At 43.8% G+C, this 15,118-nt stretch overlaps 1 long non-coding RNA gene across 1 annotated transcript in view; it reads right to left on the bottom strand.

Moving 5' to 3' along the window:
- The window catches only part of LOC101748427, a 155,847-nt gene that overhangs the window by 6,287 nt on the left and 134,442 nt on the right, over nt 1-15,118 (bottom strand). Inside the window, exons 7-9 of the long non-coding RNA XR_005839161.2 lie at nt 13,886-13,939; nt 13,032-13,196; nt 3,681-7,694 (exon numbers count right to left, since the gene is read on the bottom strand). This is a non-coding gene — a long non-coding RNA (uncharacterized LOC101748427). The remainder of the gene's footprint in view (nt 1-3,680; nt 7,695-13,031; nt 13,197-13,885; nt 13,940-15,118) is intronic.

The following is a 15,118-nucleotide window of genomic DNA, read 5'->3' as shown; positions in this document are numbered from 1 at the left end:
AGTTGCAAGCTTTTAGCTGCTGTTTCCTGGCTGGACGGGGTCCTCATTTAGGCCTTGAGTGCAGGAACTGAGGAGGATGCTGTCGTTTGGGAGAATTCATCTGCTATCCAAGCAAGTCCATCAGAGTTTGCCTATTTGGTTCCTGGGCAGTTGGGGCTGTTTGCTTTCTCGATGAGCTCAACCTCAAAGGTGAAAGCATGAAAAAAGTGCCCTAATCTTGCAAATCCTCCCGAGTGCAGTTCCTTAATGGGAGCTGGACTGGACTGTTCCTCCTGGCTTCAGCAAGAAGGACTTGGCAGGTATTGTATGTACACAGAATGGGCTGCAAGATGGACCTCTCAGTCCACACCACCATGAGAACAGTCTTCCAAGTTACGCCATCACCCGAGACAAACTTAAGAGGAAAAACCCACCTTCTTTTGTTGTGGGTTTTTATTTAATTATTTTTTTTAGTAAGCCCACTTTTCTTCGTCAAGTTTTCTAAAGAAAAATAAAATGTTTAATAACTAGCATTAGCAGTAAACCAGAATTTCAGAGGAGAGATTTTTTCATGAATAATTCATTAAAATTTCACATCTGCAAGATTAGTCATCCAAATAAAATGCTAATGTCAAAAACATGCACCGTCTATAATATTCTCATCAAGAAATCTTTTTGCATATAATGATAAATGCTTAAATTAGTACAAATGATTTTATAAAAATATTCTATCATAAAATTATACCAGATAACTTTTTTTTTTTTTTTTTTTGAGGGGTGAGGGGGGAAATCTTGCACACTCATTACAATGTGTCTCAAAATTGTATTGATGGGTGGATTTTGCTAACGAAAAATGCAGAGGATAGAATTTGAGTGTGGTCACATATTGCTCTTTTATCAATAGTGAAGTTTTAGTAGATGGGAGAGGTCTCACTTCTGTAGTTAAGAAAATATTCCTACGTCACTGGCAGAAGAGTGTTTATTTTGACAGGAGCTCCCTGTGTCTCTAAAGCACGGGTGGTGGGGTCAGCTCCAGGTAGAGGAACATGGCCTGGGGGGATATCAGCCCCTTGGATGAGGACTGGTTGTCACCATAGGAGTCACCGTGGCTTTGCACAGACCAGGAGGGGATCCAGGGAGCCTGTGAGCTCTGAAGGTATCCCAAATGATTCCTCTGTTTCACCTTCCTGGTCATCTCTGCAGCAGTGTGTCCACTGCACGTTGAACCCAACATCTGTCATCGGCTGACTTTCTGTGGCTATACCTTTCCCAGTCCCAAATGCTGTTTTCTATCACAGTTGAAAAGCACTTTCACGGCCTGTTGAGGCAATGTGTCTCTGAGCCACTTCCAGAGAAAAGCAGAGGGCAGTGCATAGCTTCTCTGGGCCCCTTCTGTGCTGGTGAGGAGAGCAGAGGACAGCTGTGGCCTAGCACGGGAGCGGGAGGCCCAGCACAGCATGGTGCTCGCTGTGCTTTGTGCGTAGAGCTGCTGATGAGCTGCATAATGCCATCTCACCTGGGCTGTGAGGATGGCAAAGGACAGCAGGTTTCACAGTAGTGGCCTAATGGAAGGAACAACCAACTGTTTGGTTGTTCCAATCAGGCTGTGGCCCAAGTGATGATGTTAAACATCGGTTTAATGGTGAGTTAATCGGGTCATTGCTCAAACTCCTTGCAGAGGCGGTGAGCTCTGCCCTTCACCCAACTGCCACCATAGTGGTGGTGACAACTGCCAGGTGCCTCATGGCGAACACCGCCATCCGTGACTGCTGACGTCCCCTTCGGGCCATACACGTGTCCCTGCTCACCCTGTGACTCTGTCCCCATCCTCCATGAGGCCTGGTAGAGGCCGTCTCTCTGCAACCTCTTATCAGCTCCATTAGGCAGTTGCAAAGCACGTGGGCTAGAAGTAGTCAACAGCATTGTGTGGGGTGTTTAACCCAGAACAGTCTTTCCTCCAGTCTTACTCAACAGGGAATTCCTCTATCTGGAGGAAGAAAAATGGAAACGCCACTCCTGTGGCTGGAGCTGCATCTTGGTTTGTTTGGAAGCCCTCAGCAGCCATTTTTGATGCATCTCAGAGGCCTAAAAAATGTTTTTTTTTTCTTCAAGCAATAATGGTAATTTGAAGGTAACCATCCTTTCAAGGATTAATTCCAGCCAAAGCAATAACCATTATTTACCAGAGTTTGACATTTTTATCACTCATCATATTAGCAAATTTCCATTGAAAATGCTAAAATGGTTCGTCATAAGGCACATAACTGCTTTGGCTGTAAAAATGACCAACACAAGTGCCTGTACTCAAACATTAAATTATACTGTAATTAATAAAGACAGTTAAACTGTCTACTAGCAACAGCAATTTAGGTAACCACATTTGATCGGCTATAAATTGTAACTACATTAAAATTCCAGAAATATTAGCAATATGGATTACTTGATGGAAATAGGTGCTGATCACCAACACTCCTATTTTACAACGGAAGCACAGGTCATGTTGGCCACAAAACCGTGGGCGAAGATCAAGGCTGAGTACTTTTAATCTTGTGAAACAAGCAATTACAAATAGTTGCATCGATTTGTTAAAAAGCTTTAGGTGACATAAATTGTTTCCTGTTTAGCTTATTGCTCTGATACATAAATGTCACCCAGTATAATATTAATTAGGGTCACAGAACAACAAGGGTCAGGTGATATAGTGTGCCATCACAGATGTGTCAATCCTTTGTGCAAGCTGGGGAAGGCGAGAAAAGCTCCAGTGCAGAGCCCAGCTCCTCATTTTGCGCGATGACAAAGGAAAGTAAAGGAAACCGTGTTTTAATATGTGAAGTAATTACTTTAGTACTAGTATAATTTTACGGTTTAGGATAAATTACAATGTTTTCATTCTCGTGCTCTTGCCACATAACATAAAACTCCACATATAGCATCAATAAAATAGAATACTGTTTATAAAGGCTTTCTACTGCACAAGACCAACGCTATTCCTCCTACCACATGGAAACTAAGCACACACTGCAGTCTGGTGTGTGTTTCTACACTTAATTTTTTTTTTTTAAACCCCAAAACGGGCTGTGCAGGTTATTTACTTAACATAAATCAAATGTATCATATACACTGTTTCTTTGGATTGGCATAGGACTTAGAAAAATACAGTAAGATTCTGAAAAATCTGGAGAAAATTTATTAAATATGATTTTTACTGTAATAGAATATTAATGTAACCCAATGCTCATTTCCCATTAAGTTGATCCCTTTTTAATACACACATGCTTTTTATTATTTTGCACTCATGCGAAAATTCCACATTCAGAGAGTTTCCATCTCCTTAGGAATGTCTCTGGCAAAGGCACAGTAAGAAATCTTGAACTGAGAAAAAAAAAAAGCCAAACCAGACAGCAAATATCGACCGATAAGATGTGGCAAAGCGCTGATGAACTGAAGCAAAAGCCAATGATATAATAAAGGGTAAAAAGGCATTCAGCACTGCGAGGGGAACAGGAGAAACAATTACACTCCAAATCCCTCCTTCTCGCTGCCACTGTACCACAGCACAGATGAAAATGTTTGATTTGCAACATAAAAGATTCATTAATTACCACTTGAATATTTAAAGCTATTTTGCAGACTAACAGAGGTAGATAAAGCACTGAATTAAAACCTCTAATAAAATTGTAAAAATATTTCTGCAAGTTTACCGGCGTTGCGATTCCTCCCGGTTTGGGGAGCCAGGCTTGGCGCGCTGCGCAATGGATTCTTTCTTTTTTTTTCTAGTGGGTGTTTGAAGTACGATGGTGCAATTGCACTGCGCTATTTGTCTCTCGTTTCCAAATGTTTACCAGATACTTACTGGGAATCTCGCTCTTCACATGTGGTCGCCCTTTGTGGGAGAAGTAGCTGCTGCAAAACAATACAGTGAGCGATGCGTGTGTTTGAGCCATACATTCATTTTAATACATTTCCATATACAGTAAAAACTCGTCTAGTCATAAGTCTGCTATAATACTCTCTCTGATATGAGACAGTTGTACTTTGTGGAGGGAAAAAAAAAATCTGTTAATCCTATTATAATTACCCTTGTTAGACTTAAAAAAAATAATAAAATTGGAGCAGTATCGTTTTCTGCAAGGGTGGAGAACTCAGCAGATCGTAGGAATGTGCACTGAGGAGAGCATCTCTGTGACTGCATGACGCTCCCTGGATTTGTACAAGGGAGCTTGAGCAGTGAGCCTGGGGCTGAGGGAATCTCTTGCATTACTGATTGCAAAGGATGTGCTATTCGTGTACACCCAAAAAGCATAATGCAAATTATATCTATTTTGTATAAATGTGTGTGTGTATTTGCACTACTTCTGCCTGTTGCCTACATGGTACTTCAGCCTAGCCTCAGGGCGTTGTGATCCCCACTCACCAGTTGATAGAGAATTATAGAATCATAGAATCATTAAGGTTGGAAAATAGCTCTAAGATCATCCAGTCCAATCGTCCACCTACTACCAATATTGCCCACTAACCATGTCCCTTAGCACCACATCTATCCCTGCCTTATCACCTCCATGGATAGTGGCTCCTCCACCCCCATTACAGTGCCTGACCACTTTTTCTGAGAAGAAATTTTTCCTAATATCCAACCTGATCCTCCCCTGACACAACTTGAGGCCATTCGCTCTTGTCCTATACATTGTGGTGGCTGAAGACCCGGACTTGACACTGAGCAATCACATTTATACCTGTTTGTATTTGGTTGGCATTTGTTGTTGTTTTATAAGTAACGTTTAATTTTTAAGCAAATGACTATTTGTAATCCACAACAGTGCTGTGAGGGCCTGATTGCAGGATGAGGGTTGAAAGCTGCAGTCACAGCACTTTCAACAATATGTTAACAACCACGAGTAGAGCCAAAGTGTATGACTTTAATAAGAGAAAAACAGTTACAGTTCTCTCTCATTGTCATTGATTTTATGCAGTTGGCCAAGGAAATTCAAAGAAAAATGTCCAGTTATATTTGGATATTCCCTTTACACAACTGTTCCTTTTGTAATTACCGAATGTCCACTCCAATTAAATGGATGTTGAGAGTATTGCAGTGGCTCTGTGTGGGAGACAGTCACTTCCAGACTTACTGCTGGCTAAGAGCGACCAATGAGGTGCAAAAGGAGCATGGCTATGGGCATCCTCAACCTGGGCTCCACCTTCACAGGCAAACAAAAATATTCAGCCTCGCCAGAAAGGAAAGGGCGTTCTCACAGTAATTCAGGCCTTGTCCTTTTCTATTTGTTTTTGTAAAAACATTTTAAATTTTCTTTTTGGACGATTCTGCTTAGATCTTTTTAATTTGTGCTGAGCGTGGTATGAGCTGCTTATATCACAGACCTCAGCACAGAGCTGACTGGGTCCAGTGTGGACCCTATAGCTCATTTACTGTGCTTGAACATGGATTTCTCCTGGCAGTTTGTAAATACGAGTATATATACACCCAAATATGCTTTTTGACAGCTTTTTTATATGGAACTGAAATTATGCTACAGGAGCCCTGGTTCTACTGCTTTCCCTGACACCCCATAGGTGGCACATTGTTAATTAATATGAGACAAGAACTGCCTCAAGTTAGCAATGGCTTGTACCCATCTTTACCTTAAATGCTGTGAGTAGTCCCTGAGTACTCCAATAGCAAAAACACACTCTTATCCATCATATTTTTGGCTTTGTTACCTTTGTAGGCATGCAGGAAGGGAAAACTCTGTTCAGTGCCCATGACATCTAGTGAAAACAAAAATAAGAAAACTAAGAAGTAGAGCTCTTTATTACTTTGGCGAGCACCATGGTTTAATTTTAATTAAGTGCTCCGTGCTTTTTTTTTCCTGTTTCCTAGACATGCTGGACAGACTTGTACTGTATAGAATTGCACAGACAGAGCTGTGGAGCACCTTCCAACCCATGACGCTGGTGCCTCATGCTCACCCATGTTGCTCTTAAATACTGCTACTCTGCTGCACACTCGCAGCTTCTCCCTGGCACCTCGTGCTCGGGGTGTTCTCACCTGTTTACCACACAGCGAGTGCTGGCAAACTCAAAACAAAAATACCTGATAAAAATCAAACACTACGCTGCTAACTGCAAAGTTCATTTCCCCTCAGAAGTCCTTCTTTAATTACAAAACCCGCATAACCCATTTCCTTTGGTGTGCAGAAAGGTGTGTAATTAAACTATCAGCATAATACCTTTCTACATGTAAAACCTGCACTTATGAACTTTAACTGCAGAATAAAAACTCCTATTACATGACCATTAAGTATTATGAATAAAGCAAGTCATTGCAGTACTTGATTAATTTTTATGCACTAAGCATTGTGTTCGGCACAAGTTTGGTTTCTGTCCCACAGTCTCTGCCATCTTCTCCCCCCAGGGCTGTGCTCCATCCCTCCGTGATGCTCCTGGAAAGTCCCTCAGGCTCTGCGCTGCTTCTGTGGCCATTGTGGAGGATAACAAGTCTGTTTCTGTAACATCGCCATCGTGGCGTGGCTGAGGAGTGGGGCACAAGGTGAAGGCGGGGAAGACCAGGTCCCCTCTGCTCTGTGCATATCTCGTCTCATCTCTGGGTGGGCTGTGAGGTTCTTTTCTGCTGGGGCACCGATGTACAAGGATATATTTGGGAGCTGCCTTCTGTATTCTGGCTGTGAGCTCAGAGGGATCAATAGATGTTGGTAAATTGGTTGTTAGTTTTTTGGCTAACAAGAGAAATCTGATTTGATCTCCTTTCACTCCAGCGCAGGAGAAAGCTATCCAAGGAGAACCTGTCCAGGTGCTCATGCCTACTGCCTCACAGGAGCCAGAAGCATTGCCTTGTACGTGTTACCTACAACATGGTCCTCCTGGGAGTGTGTCTGCCATGTTATCAGCACCTTGCCAAGTGATGTGGGAAGGCAAAAGGGAGTATCCCAGCTCAAATCCACAGCTCCAGAATCTCAGCAGGCAATAAGACTGAGGAAGGCTATATGGTGCTCAGTGCTGGGTGGCCAATGGGATGTCTCCCACCCTATGTGCAAACATTCGGGTCCCCAAGCCATCACTCATCAGCACCTCACAGCCACACTCCCATATGCTGTGTGATGATTACATTGAGGCTGATCTTTGATGTCTGGAGTCAGGAAGTTTAGCTCAGCTACAATCAATAGCATTTCCAGCTCTTGGAAATCTGCACTCAGCACTCAAGGCAGCCAGTCTGCATTATGTCCTTGTCATATGTATATATTTGCATGTTCATTAGCTATGTAGTAGCACAGCTGTATGTGGTTTCATTTAGCTTTTAATTATCTTCTTTGGGTTGGTGTTTTCATCTCCAGCAGACTTAGGAAAAAAAAAAAGAAAAAGGAAAATCACTTAGGCAAAATAAATGCTGCTGAGCAGGTCTGGGGCAAGGAGCACTGCTTCCTGGTGCATCCTACTGTTCCACCGCAAAAGAGATGTTTGGTTTGAAAGTTCCAGCAAATTAATAATAAATCTGTCTCTTCGTTCCCCCTCATCATATGCTTATCTTATTCAGGTGGTGAGGGAGTAATTTTTCATTTGCAGCAGGTGGTTGTTTACATAGTAGATAAACTCCATCCTTACAATCCTTGGCATGCATGTTTGTGTTTGCTCCAACAGCTGCTGCTCGCACACGGATCAAGGCATCCTCCTCTTTTGATGGAAATGACTCATACTCGGATGGGCTGAAACAGAAACACCATGCTCAGCTGCAGACACCTGCACTCGTGCACTGGCTTTAAAAGTTAGGATGTGGGTTCTAGCTAATTTTATTCTTTTTAGGTTCTTACACCACACCCTTTAATTTGGTTTCTGAGAAATTTCCATTAGCAAGAACAAAACAAGGTGACTAATATCTGCTCTGAACTTTCTTCTCCTTTCCTCCCAACCCCCCCAAGCTTGGTGAGAAAACTGAGATTTATTCCTTTTACTGTGATTACTGGTAATGAGTCTGGCACTACTGCTTTCTGCTTGGTTGGGTCTCAGGACCAAAGTGGCAAGGTTGGCCTTGGGTCCAGCTGTGGGGCTGACTCTTGGCACTTCACTGCCCTTGGTATATTTCTCCCTTTTTGTCAATGGCATGGGCTGCATTCAGTGCTGAGGCAATGAAGCTGAGCTTAACCTGAGCCAGTGTTGCTGATTTCCTCTTACACCAGTGGTTGCTGGAGGAAGAATTCCCAAGTGTCCACCGGGGAACTGGCACACGGCTGCCTGCAGCACACGGTGCCTTATCCAGGGGTGATAATGGCTCAGGAACGACGCTCCTCTGCACCACCTCCTCATGCAGACCTGGGGTAATGGCTGGAGCAGGCCCGGCCCTCTCTGCTTGCATTGCGGGAGCTCTCCCGTAGCAGGGGAATATATTTTTATCGTTTGCTTACCTTGACACTTCAAACATTTCCCAGCAAGCTGAAGGTGTAATTAAATGACATGCCAGATGCCAGTGCACGTTATGTTATACCACCTCTCAGCTGGGCTAGCGAAAGGAATGAATGGAGCCTTAAGACAGATCTCCTATAGTTACTTATTATCTCTTTTCAATGAAGAATGGGTAAGGTTGAGCAGGATGTCAGCAAACCTGTAATTTCCTAGCCTTTTGGTTACCTCTGTGCTTCTGATCCACCACTGATGTGAAGTTTTGTTGTACTTTTTTTGTTCTGTCAATTATGGCATCTCTCCAAGGAGGCGGCGGGCTCTCATGTCACACATGCATATTTATGGTAAGGTATATTCGGATTTTCCTGTTGTGCCTGAAACCAGGTGTTTGGACCTTTTGGGGCGGGTCTGCAGCACGGCCTCCTCAGGGCAGCAAAGCTCTTAGGGCACTGTGTTTTCTCAAAGGCTAAAAGAACACTTGCTGGGAAAATGACAGCAGGCTGTTGTAACTTTAGGAAATTAAACGATTTTTTATAACTTTAAGAGCAGGATTTCTAGAATGTATTATCTTACTCCATTGTGTCTGCTACCTCAGAAGATGGATTTGGTGTATCTCTTGGCCGTTGCTCTCAGCCTTTAGAGCGGCTTTGCAGGACACCAGCCCAGTTCTTGGGGAGACAAGATGTTGGCTGTCACAAGACAAACTTGCCAGCGAGATTTATTTACTTACTTGGAAGTGGAGATGTTGTTTTAATAATGCAGCCAGCGGGGAATGGAGGTGTTGGCCTGAGCAGGGGCTCTGCAGCATCCTGTGCTCTTGCTCAGCGCAAGGGATGTGCAAGTGCCCCAGGATGAGGAGCACTGCAGGAATCATCCCTCAGAAAACCCAAACCTTGAGAATTCTTAGTCTTGATATTTGTACTTAGCAAGAGCATGTGAAATACACTGTTTTGGTTCTAGAGGTTCTAATGGGTCGGTGATGTCTCACCATCTGTATGTGCAGGGCACTTCGTTTAGAAAAGATGAGTGCCCGTAATTAATTTACTAGCACGAACACCAACTTCCCCTGAAGTCCACTATCAACAACCATGCTCCCTTCCACTGACATTTTAGTTAGGTTTAGCATTTCTAGTTAGGACTGCTTGTGACCAGGAAGTCCATTCAATGCATTCTGTTGTCAGACCAATGCTGTGCAGCCGGGACAGTGCTGCAGTTAGTGTTTTCTCCACTTTCTCAACCTGTGATGTTTCTACTTAGGACAATAATTTCCTACAAATCTTAACTGAGATGGGAATCACTTTCCTTCTGTCATTTACTGATCGATTATTTTTCTTCTTTTGTCCTTGAAGAACTGATATTAAGGAACCTCTTCAATGAGTTAGACAAACTTCCCAGCCCCCTGGCTATGGGGGGCTGCCATGGCATGGCTCTCTTTGCCCCTCCATCAGTGCAGAGATCAGAACCCACCACTCTGCATGTGCTGTGAGTGATGCAGTACCTGCCAGGAAGTCTTGGTGCTGGAATAGGCAGAAGGAAGGGGAAATACTGCTATTCCTCTTTAACAGATGGGAAACCAAGGCACAGAGAGCTGACGAGGCTTGCCAAAAGTCAGGCAGAAACCTGAACACAGCCACAAACTGAATCCGGGTCTGCTGAGACCCAGCCCAGTGCCTTCATCATTTGTCTCTTCACAGATTTTATTCCTGCAGTTAATTGAGCTATTCCCTTGGACAGAATGAGAAGCTTCCACCTCCAGCTATAGCACTGCTGCTCCCGTATCTCTTCTGCATGAACTGTAACTCCTCTCCATTTCCCCCCATGCAGGTGGAGCAGCCTCCCTTGCCCTCTTGCTCAGGAAAGTGCTCTGCAGAGCCCTTCAGCAGTCATGTGCTTCATCCCTGACCTTCCCCACAAATAATTCCCCTTGTTCTTTCCTAACCTCAGCCCAATTTGCCCACAACCTTGTGCTAATTAATGCCTACCGCTGAAATCACTGTAGATGTCTACCGAGCCTTCAAGTGGCTGCTGTGAGCCACTCAAATGGAGAAGGAAGAATGTGTGGGTACCAGCACGTCCCAACCCATGCACAACTGAGCCCTAAGCCTGGCCATGAGCCCTCTGTGCTAGAGAAGTCCATGGAGTAAGCAAAGAGCTTATGCAAATCCTCTGCTATCTGTCACAAAATGGAGCTCTTCATACTTCAGGAACGATGGGAGAAACAATCTATCGATATCCCGTAATGAGCATAAATGCCCTTTATAAATTGTTTCCCTTTATTGACTCTAAAGCAAATGTAGCCGTGAATGCTGTACATTAATACATTTTATACCTTCTAATGGTTTGATGGCCTCATATATCCAGGAACGCTGAGAATAATCATTAGATTGTAAGGAGTGCAAAATATGTTTTATCACTTGAAAATGGAATTCCTTCTTGAAAGGTAAAACCAGTGGTAGATCATTGATTTGAAAGGTCAGGGTTAAAAAGCTTATTAATGACTGGGTTAAGCTCTAGTAAAATTCTTTGTTTTACTCAGCTGTATGAAGCATTTAGCTAAGTGAGGCTCTTCATTAGGACATTAGTGCTTTTATACTAGCTGTGTAAGGTAAAAATCAGTAATTTCCAGCTTATGTTCAGGAAAATGCATTCCAAGCAGCACCAACTATTACAAATAACACCAGACAAAGCATGGCCCTGGGCACGGTGGCTACCAAGTCCACAGTGCCTGCTCTACCCGTCCTCTGCTGGGAGCCCTGAGCAGGCAGATATATAGCACAGAGCAGCAGTCAGTGGGCAGAAATACAAGCTTGGGACCCAGAAGCCACACAGTTATGTCAAGATGCCCCAGCGCCGAGTTAATTAGCCCTGACTCCCAGCCTGGCTTTAGACTAGCTCAAGTACTGGGTTCATGGGGATGCAGTGCTCCTTGTCTCTGAGCTGGGGAGCTGTAGTGGGAGAAAGGTGCATGCCTCTATCTACAGACGTGTCACAGTGTGTGGTTGAAGGGTCTGTACCTTGGTGACACTACTGATACCCACTTAAGTGCCCCGTTACTGCCGTCCCTCTATCCCAGCAAGGCAGGAGCGGGGTCATTCTCAGAGGTGTTGCCTACTGGGAGGGATGGGTTTGTGTCACCCACAGCCCACTGTCTGTGAGGGCACTCTTTCTTTCCAAGCCCCTTGTCCTGTACATGGCCTGATTCCAACACAACTCTTGCTCTGCTGGATCTTCTGTTTTGCCCACAAAGTGCCTTTCAGCCACTCCTCCATCATCCTCATGGCACTGTCCCTGTGTGGCACTGAGCATTGCTCCTTCCTCAGTCCCTCTGTGCTGCGTTGGGTACTCACTTTGTTCAAATTTCTTTTATTTTCAGCACTTCCTAGAAAAATGCTTGCTGTTCTCAAAAAGAACTGTAGCGTTAGCCCACAGCAGCTGCTATCTGTTGCTAACCAAAAAGAGGGACCCAAAACTCAGTCGTGCTGCATTAAGGAGCCCTTTGTAATGTTTGTAAAGGAAGAAAATAACAATGCAGCACGTAATATCCACAGCACGTGCTTGGTGCAGAATAACTGGGATACTCAACACTTTTCATATGAAGCAGCCATGCCAACCCAACTGTCGGAACAACTTTAATACTTCACAGTGAAATTAAATCGCAGATTAAAACAGATGGTTCAACCATTTCATTACAAGCTGTGGCGCTTATTTGCTGACCATTGGCTGGTAGATGTAAACATATAAAAAGCAAAAGAGCCCTTAGGTACAAACCATACTCTCTTAACTTTTCATTCATGGTTACAGCGTGGCTATGAATGTTTTGGATCCAGACAGAGTCTTTAAAGGTACTGCATTCAATTTACTTTTACTGATGAAAGGAAGAGGTCACAGAAAGTGCAGAATGGGTGGGAAGGACACAGGGGCCTCGCTATCTGTCCTGACAACGCATCTCAGCTGGCAGCATGATGCAAAGCCATGCTCAGCAGCAACACCCCAGGCTGCTTCACCCATGGGTGCTGGCTGTGGCTGCAGGGAGAGCAATGTAGTTGCTCTGCTCTGGTGTCTCCATGGCTGACTTTGGATGCCTCTGGCTCAAAATCCCTTTAAAGGGGCTTCACTTGTAGATTCCTGGTGCTGCCTCATTCCTCTGTTTGCTTACCTGGCTGTAGGGAGCATTACCTGTGGCAGAGAGGTTTGATGAAATGTTTGCAAAGTGCTTTGATGTCGCTGGATGAAAAAAATGATGCTGCTTAACTGCAAAGTGTGAGCACCTGGAGCAAGGAAGAGGCCTGTCAATGAGCAGTCCCACACAGGTGTGTGTGCTCTGGTAATGTAAAGGGGCATTGGGCAGCTTACAGCCTGCTCGGACTGATGGAGAGGGTAGAACCAGCTGCATGCAGCAACGTTGCCCCAGGTACTTCATTTTTCAGATGCTGTTAAACAAACAGAATTCCGCTCTAAAAATAATTATGAACAAATCTATAAATGTGTTTAGCTTTAGCAGCACTGAAATGAGTAGATGGTATCTCTTAAAAGCATGGCTGCTGTGCCTCCAGACATTTCCCATGGCAGTTGGTGCTGGGTTAGGGATGATGGCTGGGGAGATGTGGTAGCAGGGAGCATGGTGAGCCAAATGCATTCTGCTTTACCTCTGTTTGTGATGTAGTAACATCGTGAAGCCATACGAGCACCTAGAGAGAACACAATGCCTGCATGACCGCCTTGAGTATGGATTAAGAAGGAGAACGTCCCCCTTCACCACCGGTGAGTCCAGCAAGCCCAGTCAGCTCTGTCCCCAGGAGTTGTGTCTGAGCCTGTGCACAGAGAGCCCAAAGATCAGAAAATGAACTTAGGTTTTTCACAGTTTTAAGTGAGAAAAAAATCTGAAGTTATGGTGCAAAAACTCTTGCTAAGTTCTTGGTGAGTGGCAATGAAATGGAAATTTCTGGAAATGGATATACTCAGCAAAGCAAACAAATAGGAGCTGCAATCTGCTGCACAGACCCAGTCTGTACTGCTGTAGGCCCCTTGGAAACGGGAATTAATAATCCACACTGGGGCAAAGACACATTCATAAGCGCTCACATCTGCGTTACAACTTCAAACTTAGACTGTGTCCCTACAAGAGCTCTAAGAAAGGAGCATCCAAGGAGGAAAGTGCAGGGGAAGACATTAGCCAGAGTGAATCATCCCTCTGTGACACTCTTCTTTTAGGATCACAGCTACATCTTCAGACAGATAATCCTTGATCATTCTGCACTGCAGCTGTCATGCAGAAGAGTTTTCTCATATAATAGCATATTGTTGACAACAAACTAGAAGAGATATTTTAAAAAAAAAATCTTACAATGCCTAAAAGGGTAAAAAAAAGAACTGTATGTTAAAAATCAGTATTTATCAATAGCCCGGGCTATAACTGAGGATTCACAGCATGGACACTGACAGAACGGAGACAGCATTGTAATGAAAAAAGCGTATCCATCATCAACAATACAATACTTACCGTGACCTAAGGTCAGGTTTGTACAGTTACACCAGATGTTAGATTTCAGCTGCCCTTTGAAATGAAAGAACACAATGGTTACTATTCCTGTAGTGTTGTGGATTTCATTAAACAACAGGTTTATCTTTCAGCTTTAAAATGTAGAGCAAGATTAGGATATTCTAACGTTTAGGTTACAGAAAGACCCGGTAAGCACAATGTGAAGTAGGGCTGGTGCTATAATGCTGCAGTTTGGCACGCAGCAGCCAGCTCTGCCTGGTGGCAAGATTCAAAAGGCAGCAATGCAAAGGGTGCAATGAGTGCATGCAGGAGTGAAAGGAAAAGGGCTGGGTGCTCCCACAGCAGCCTTGGGGCTGTGCTGGCCCCAGTGGGATGTGGTCCCGTGGCATTGGGGACAGCAGACGCATCTGAACAGGGCTCACTGTACCACAGCCTGCTGCCTCTGTTCTCCCTTCTCTGTTGATAAGAGAGGAGTGGGGCCATCATTAGAGGAGCCCAGCGTGGAAGGTGGCTCAATTGCTCAGGATTTCCTTCAGTGACCTCTTCTGAACCTGGCTGCTCCCTCCCCCCGAGCTCAGCCCATTTCCCACATGGAGGGAGACATTCCCTTGCAACACCGGCTCCTCTTCTGCCTTGTTTGTGTTATTTAACTCCCTTAACACTGACTGTGTTTAGACTTATAAAGCTATCTATCTATAATTTAGATATTTATTATATATATTACATAGTGCATGCTGTGTGTTACATGTTATCTATTATATATGAGTGGTTTACATAAATATATGATTTAGTTATATATTTATCACATAGTATGTGCTATGTAATGTATATATAATGTGTGCTTACGTGTTTTCTATTTGAGTGGCTTATATACAAACATATATAATTTAGATATTTACTATGTATGTTGTATAGTGTATCCTGTGTGTTATGTACACACACACATAACCTTAAACTTCAATATGAACTCCACTCTGAAGTTATATTCTCACTCATTAATAATAATCATTAACAGTAATCAGCAACACTGAACATACTCAGACCTAATATAAGAGGCAAGGACAGACTTGGGGCAGGTGTGAAGAAGCCCTCATTTCTCCTGTCCTCTGTTTTCTTCCTCTCAGCTGTGTGGTTTTTTGTAAACATTTTCTGTTTTGGACCATGCAGGTAAGGCAGAGGAGCAAAGCACATGTCCAGAATTATTTCATTAAAAATTAAAGCTTTATAAAAGTG

This window comes from Gallus gallus, chromosome 12 (genome assembly GCF_016699485.2).
Source record: "Gallus gallus isolate bGalGal1 chromosome 12, bGalGal1.mat.broiler.GRCg7b, whole genome shotgun sequence".
Taxonomy (NCBI): domain Eukaryota; kingdom Metazoa; phylum Chordata; class Aves; order Galliformes; family Phasianidae; genus Gallus; species Gallus gallus.
This window is presented reverse-complemented; position numbering and strand designations above follow the sequence as displayed.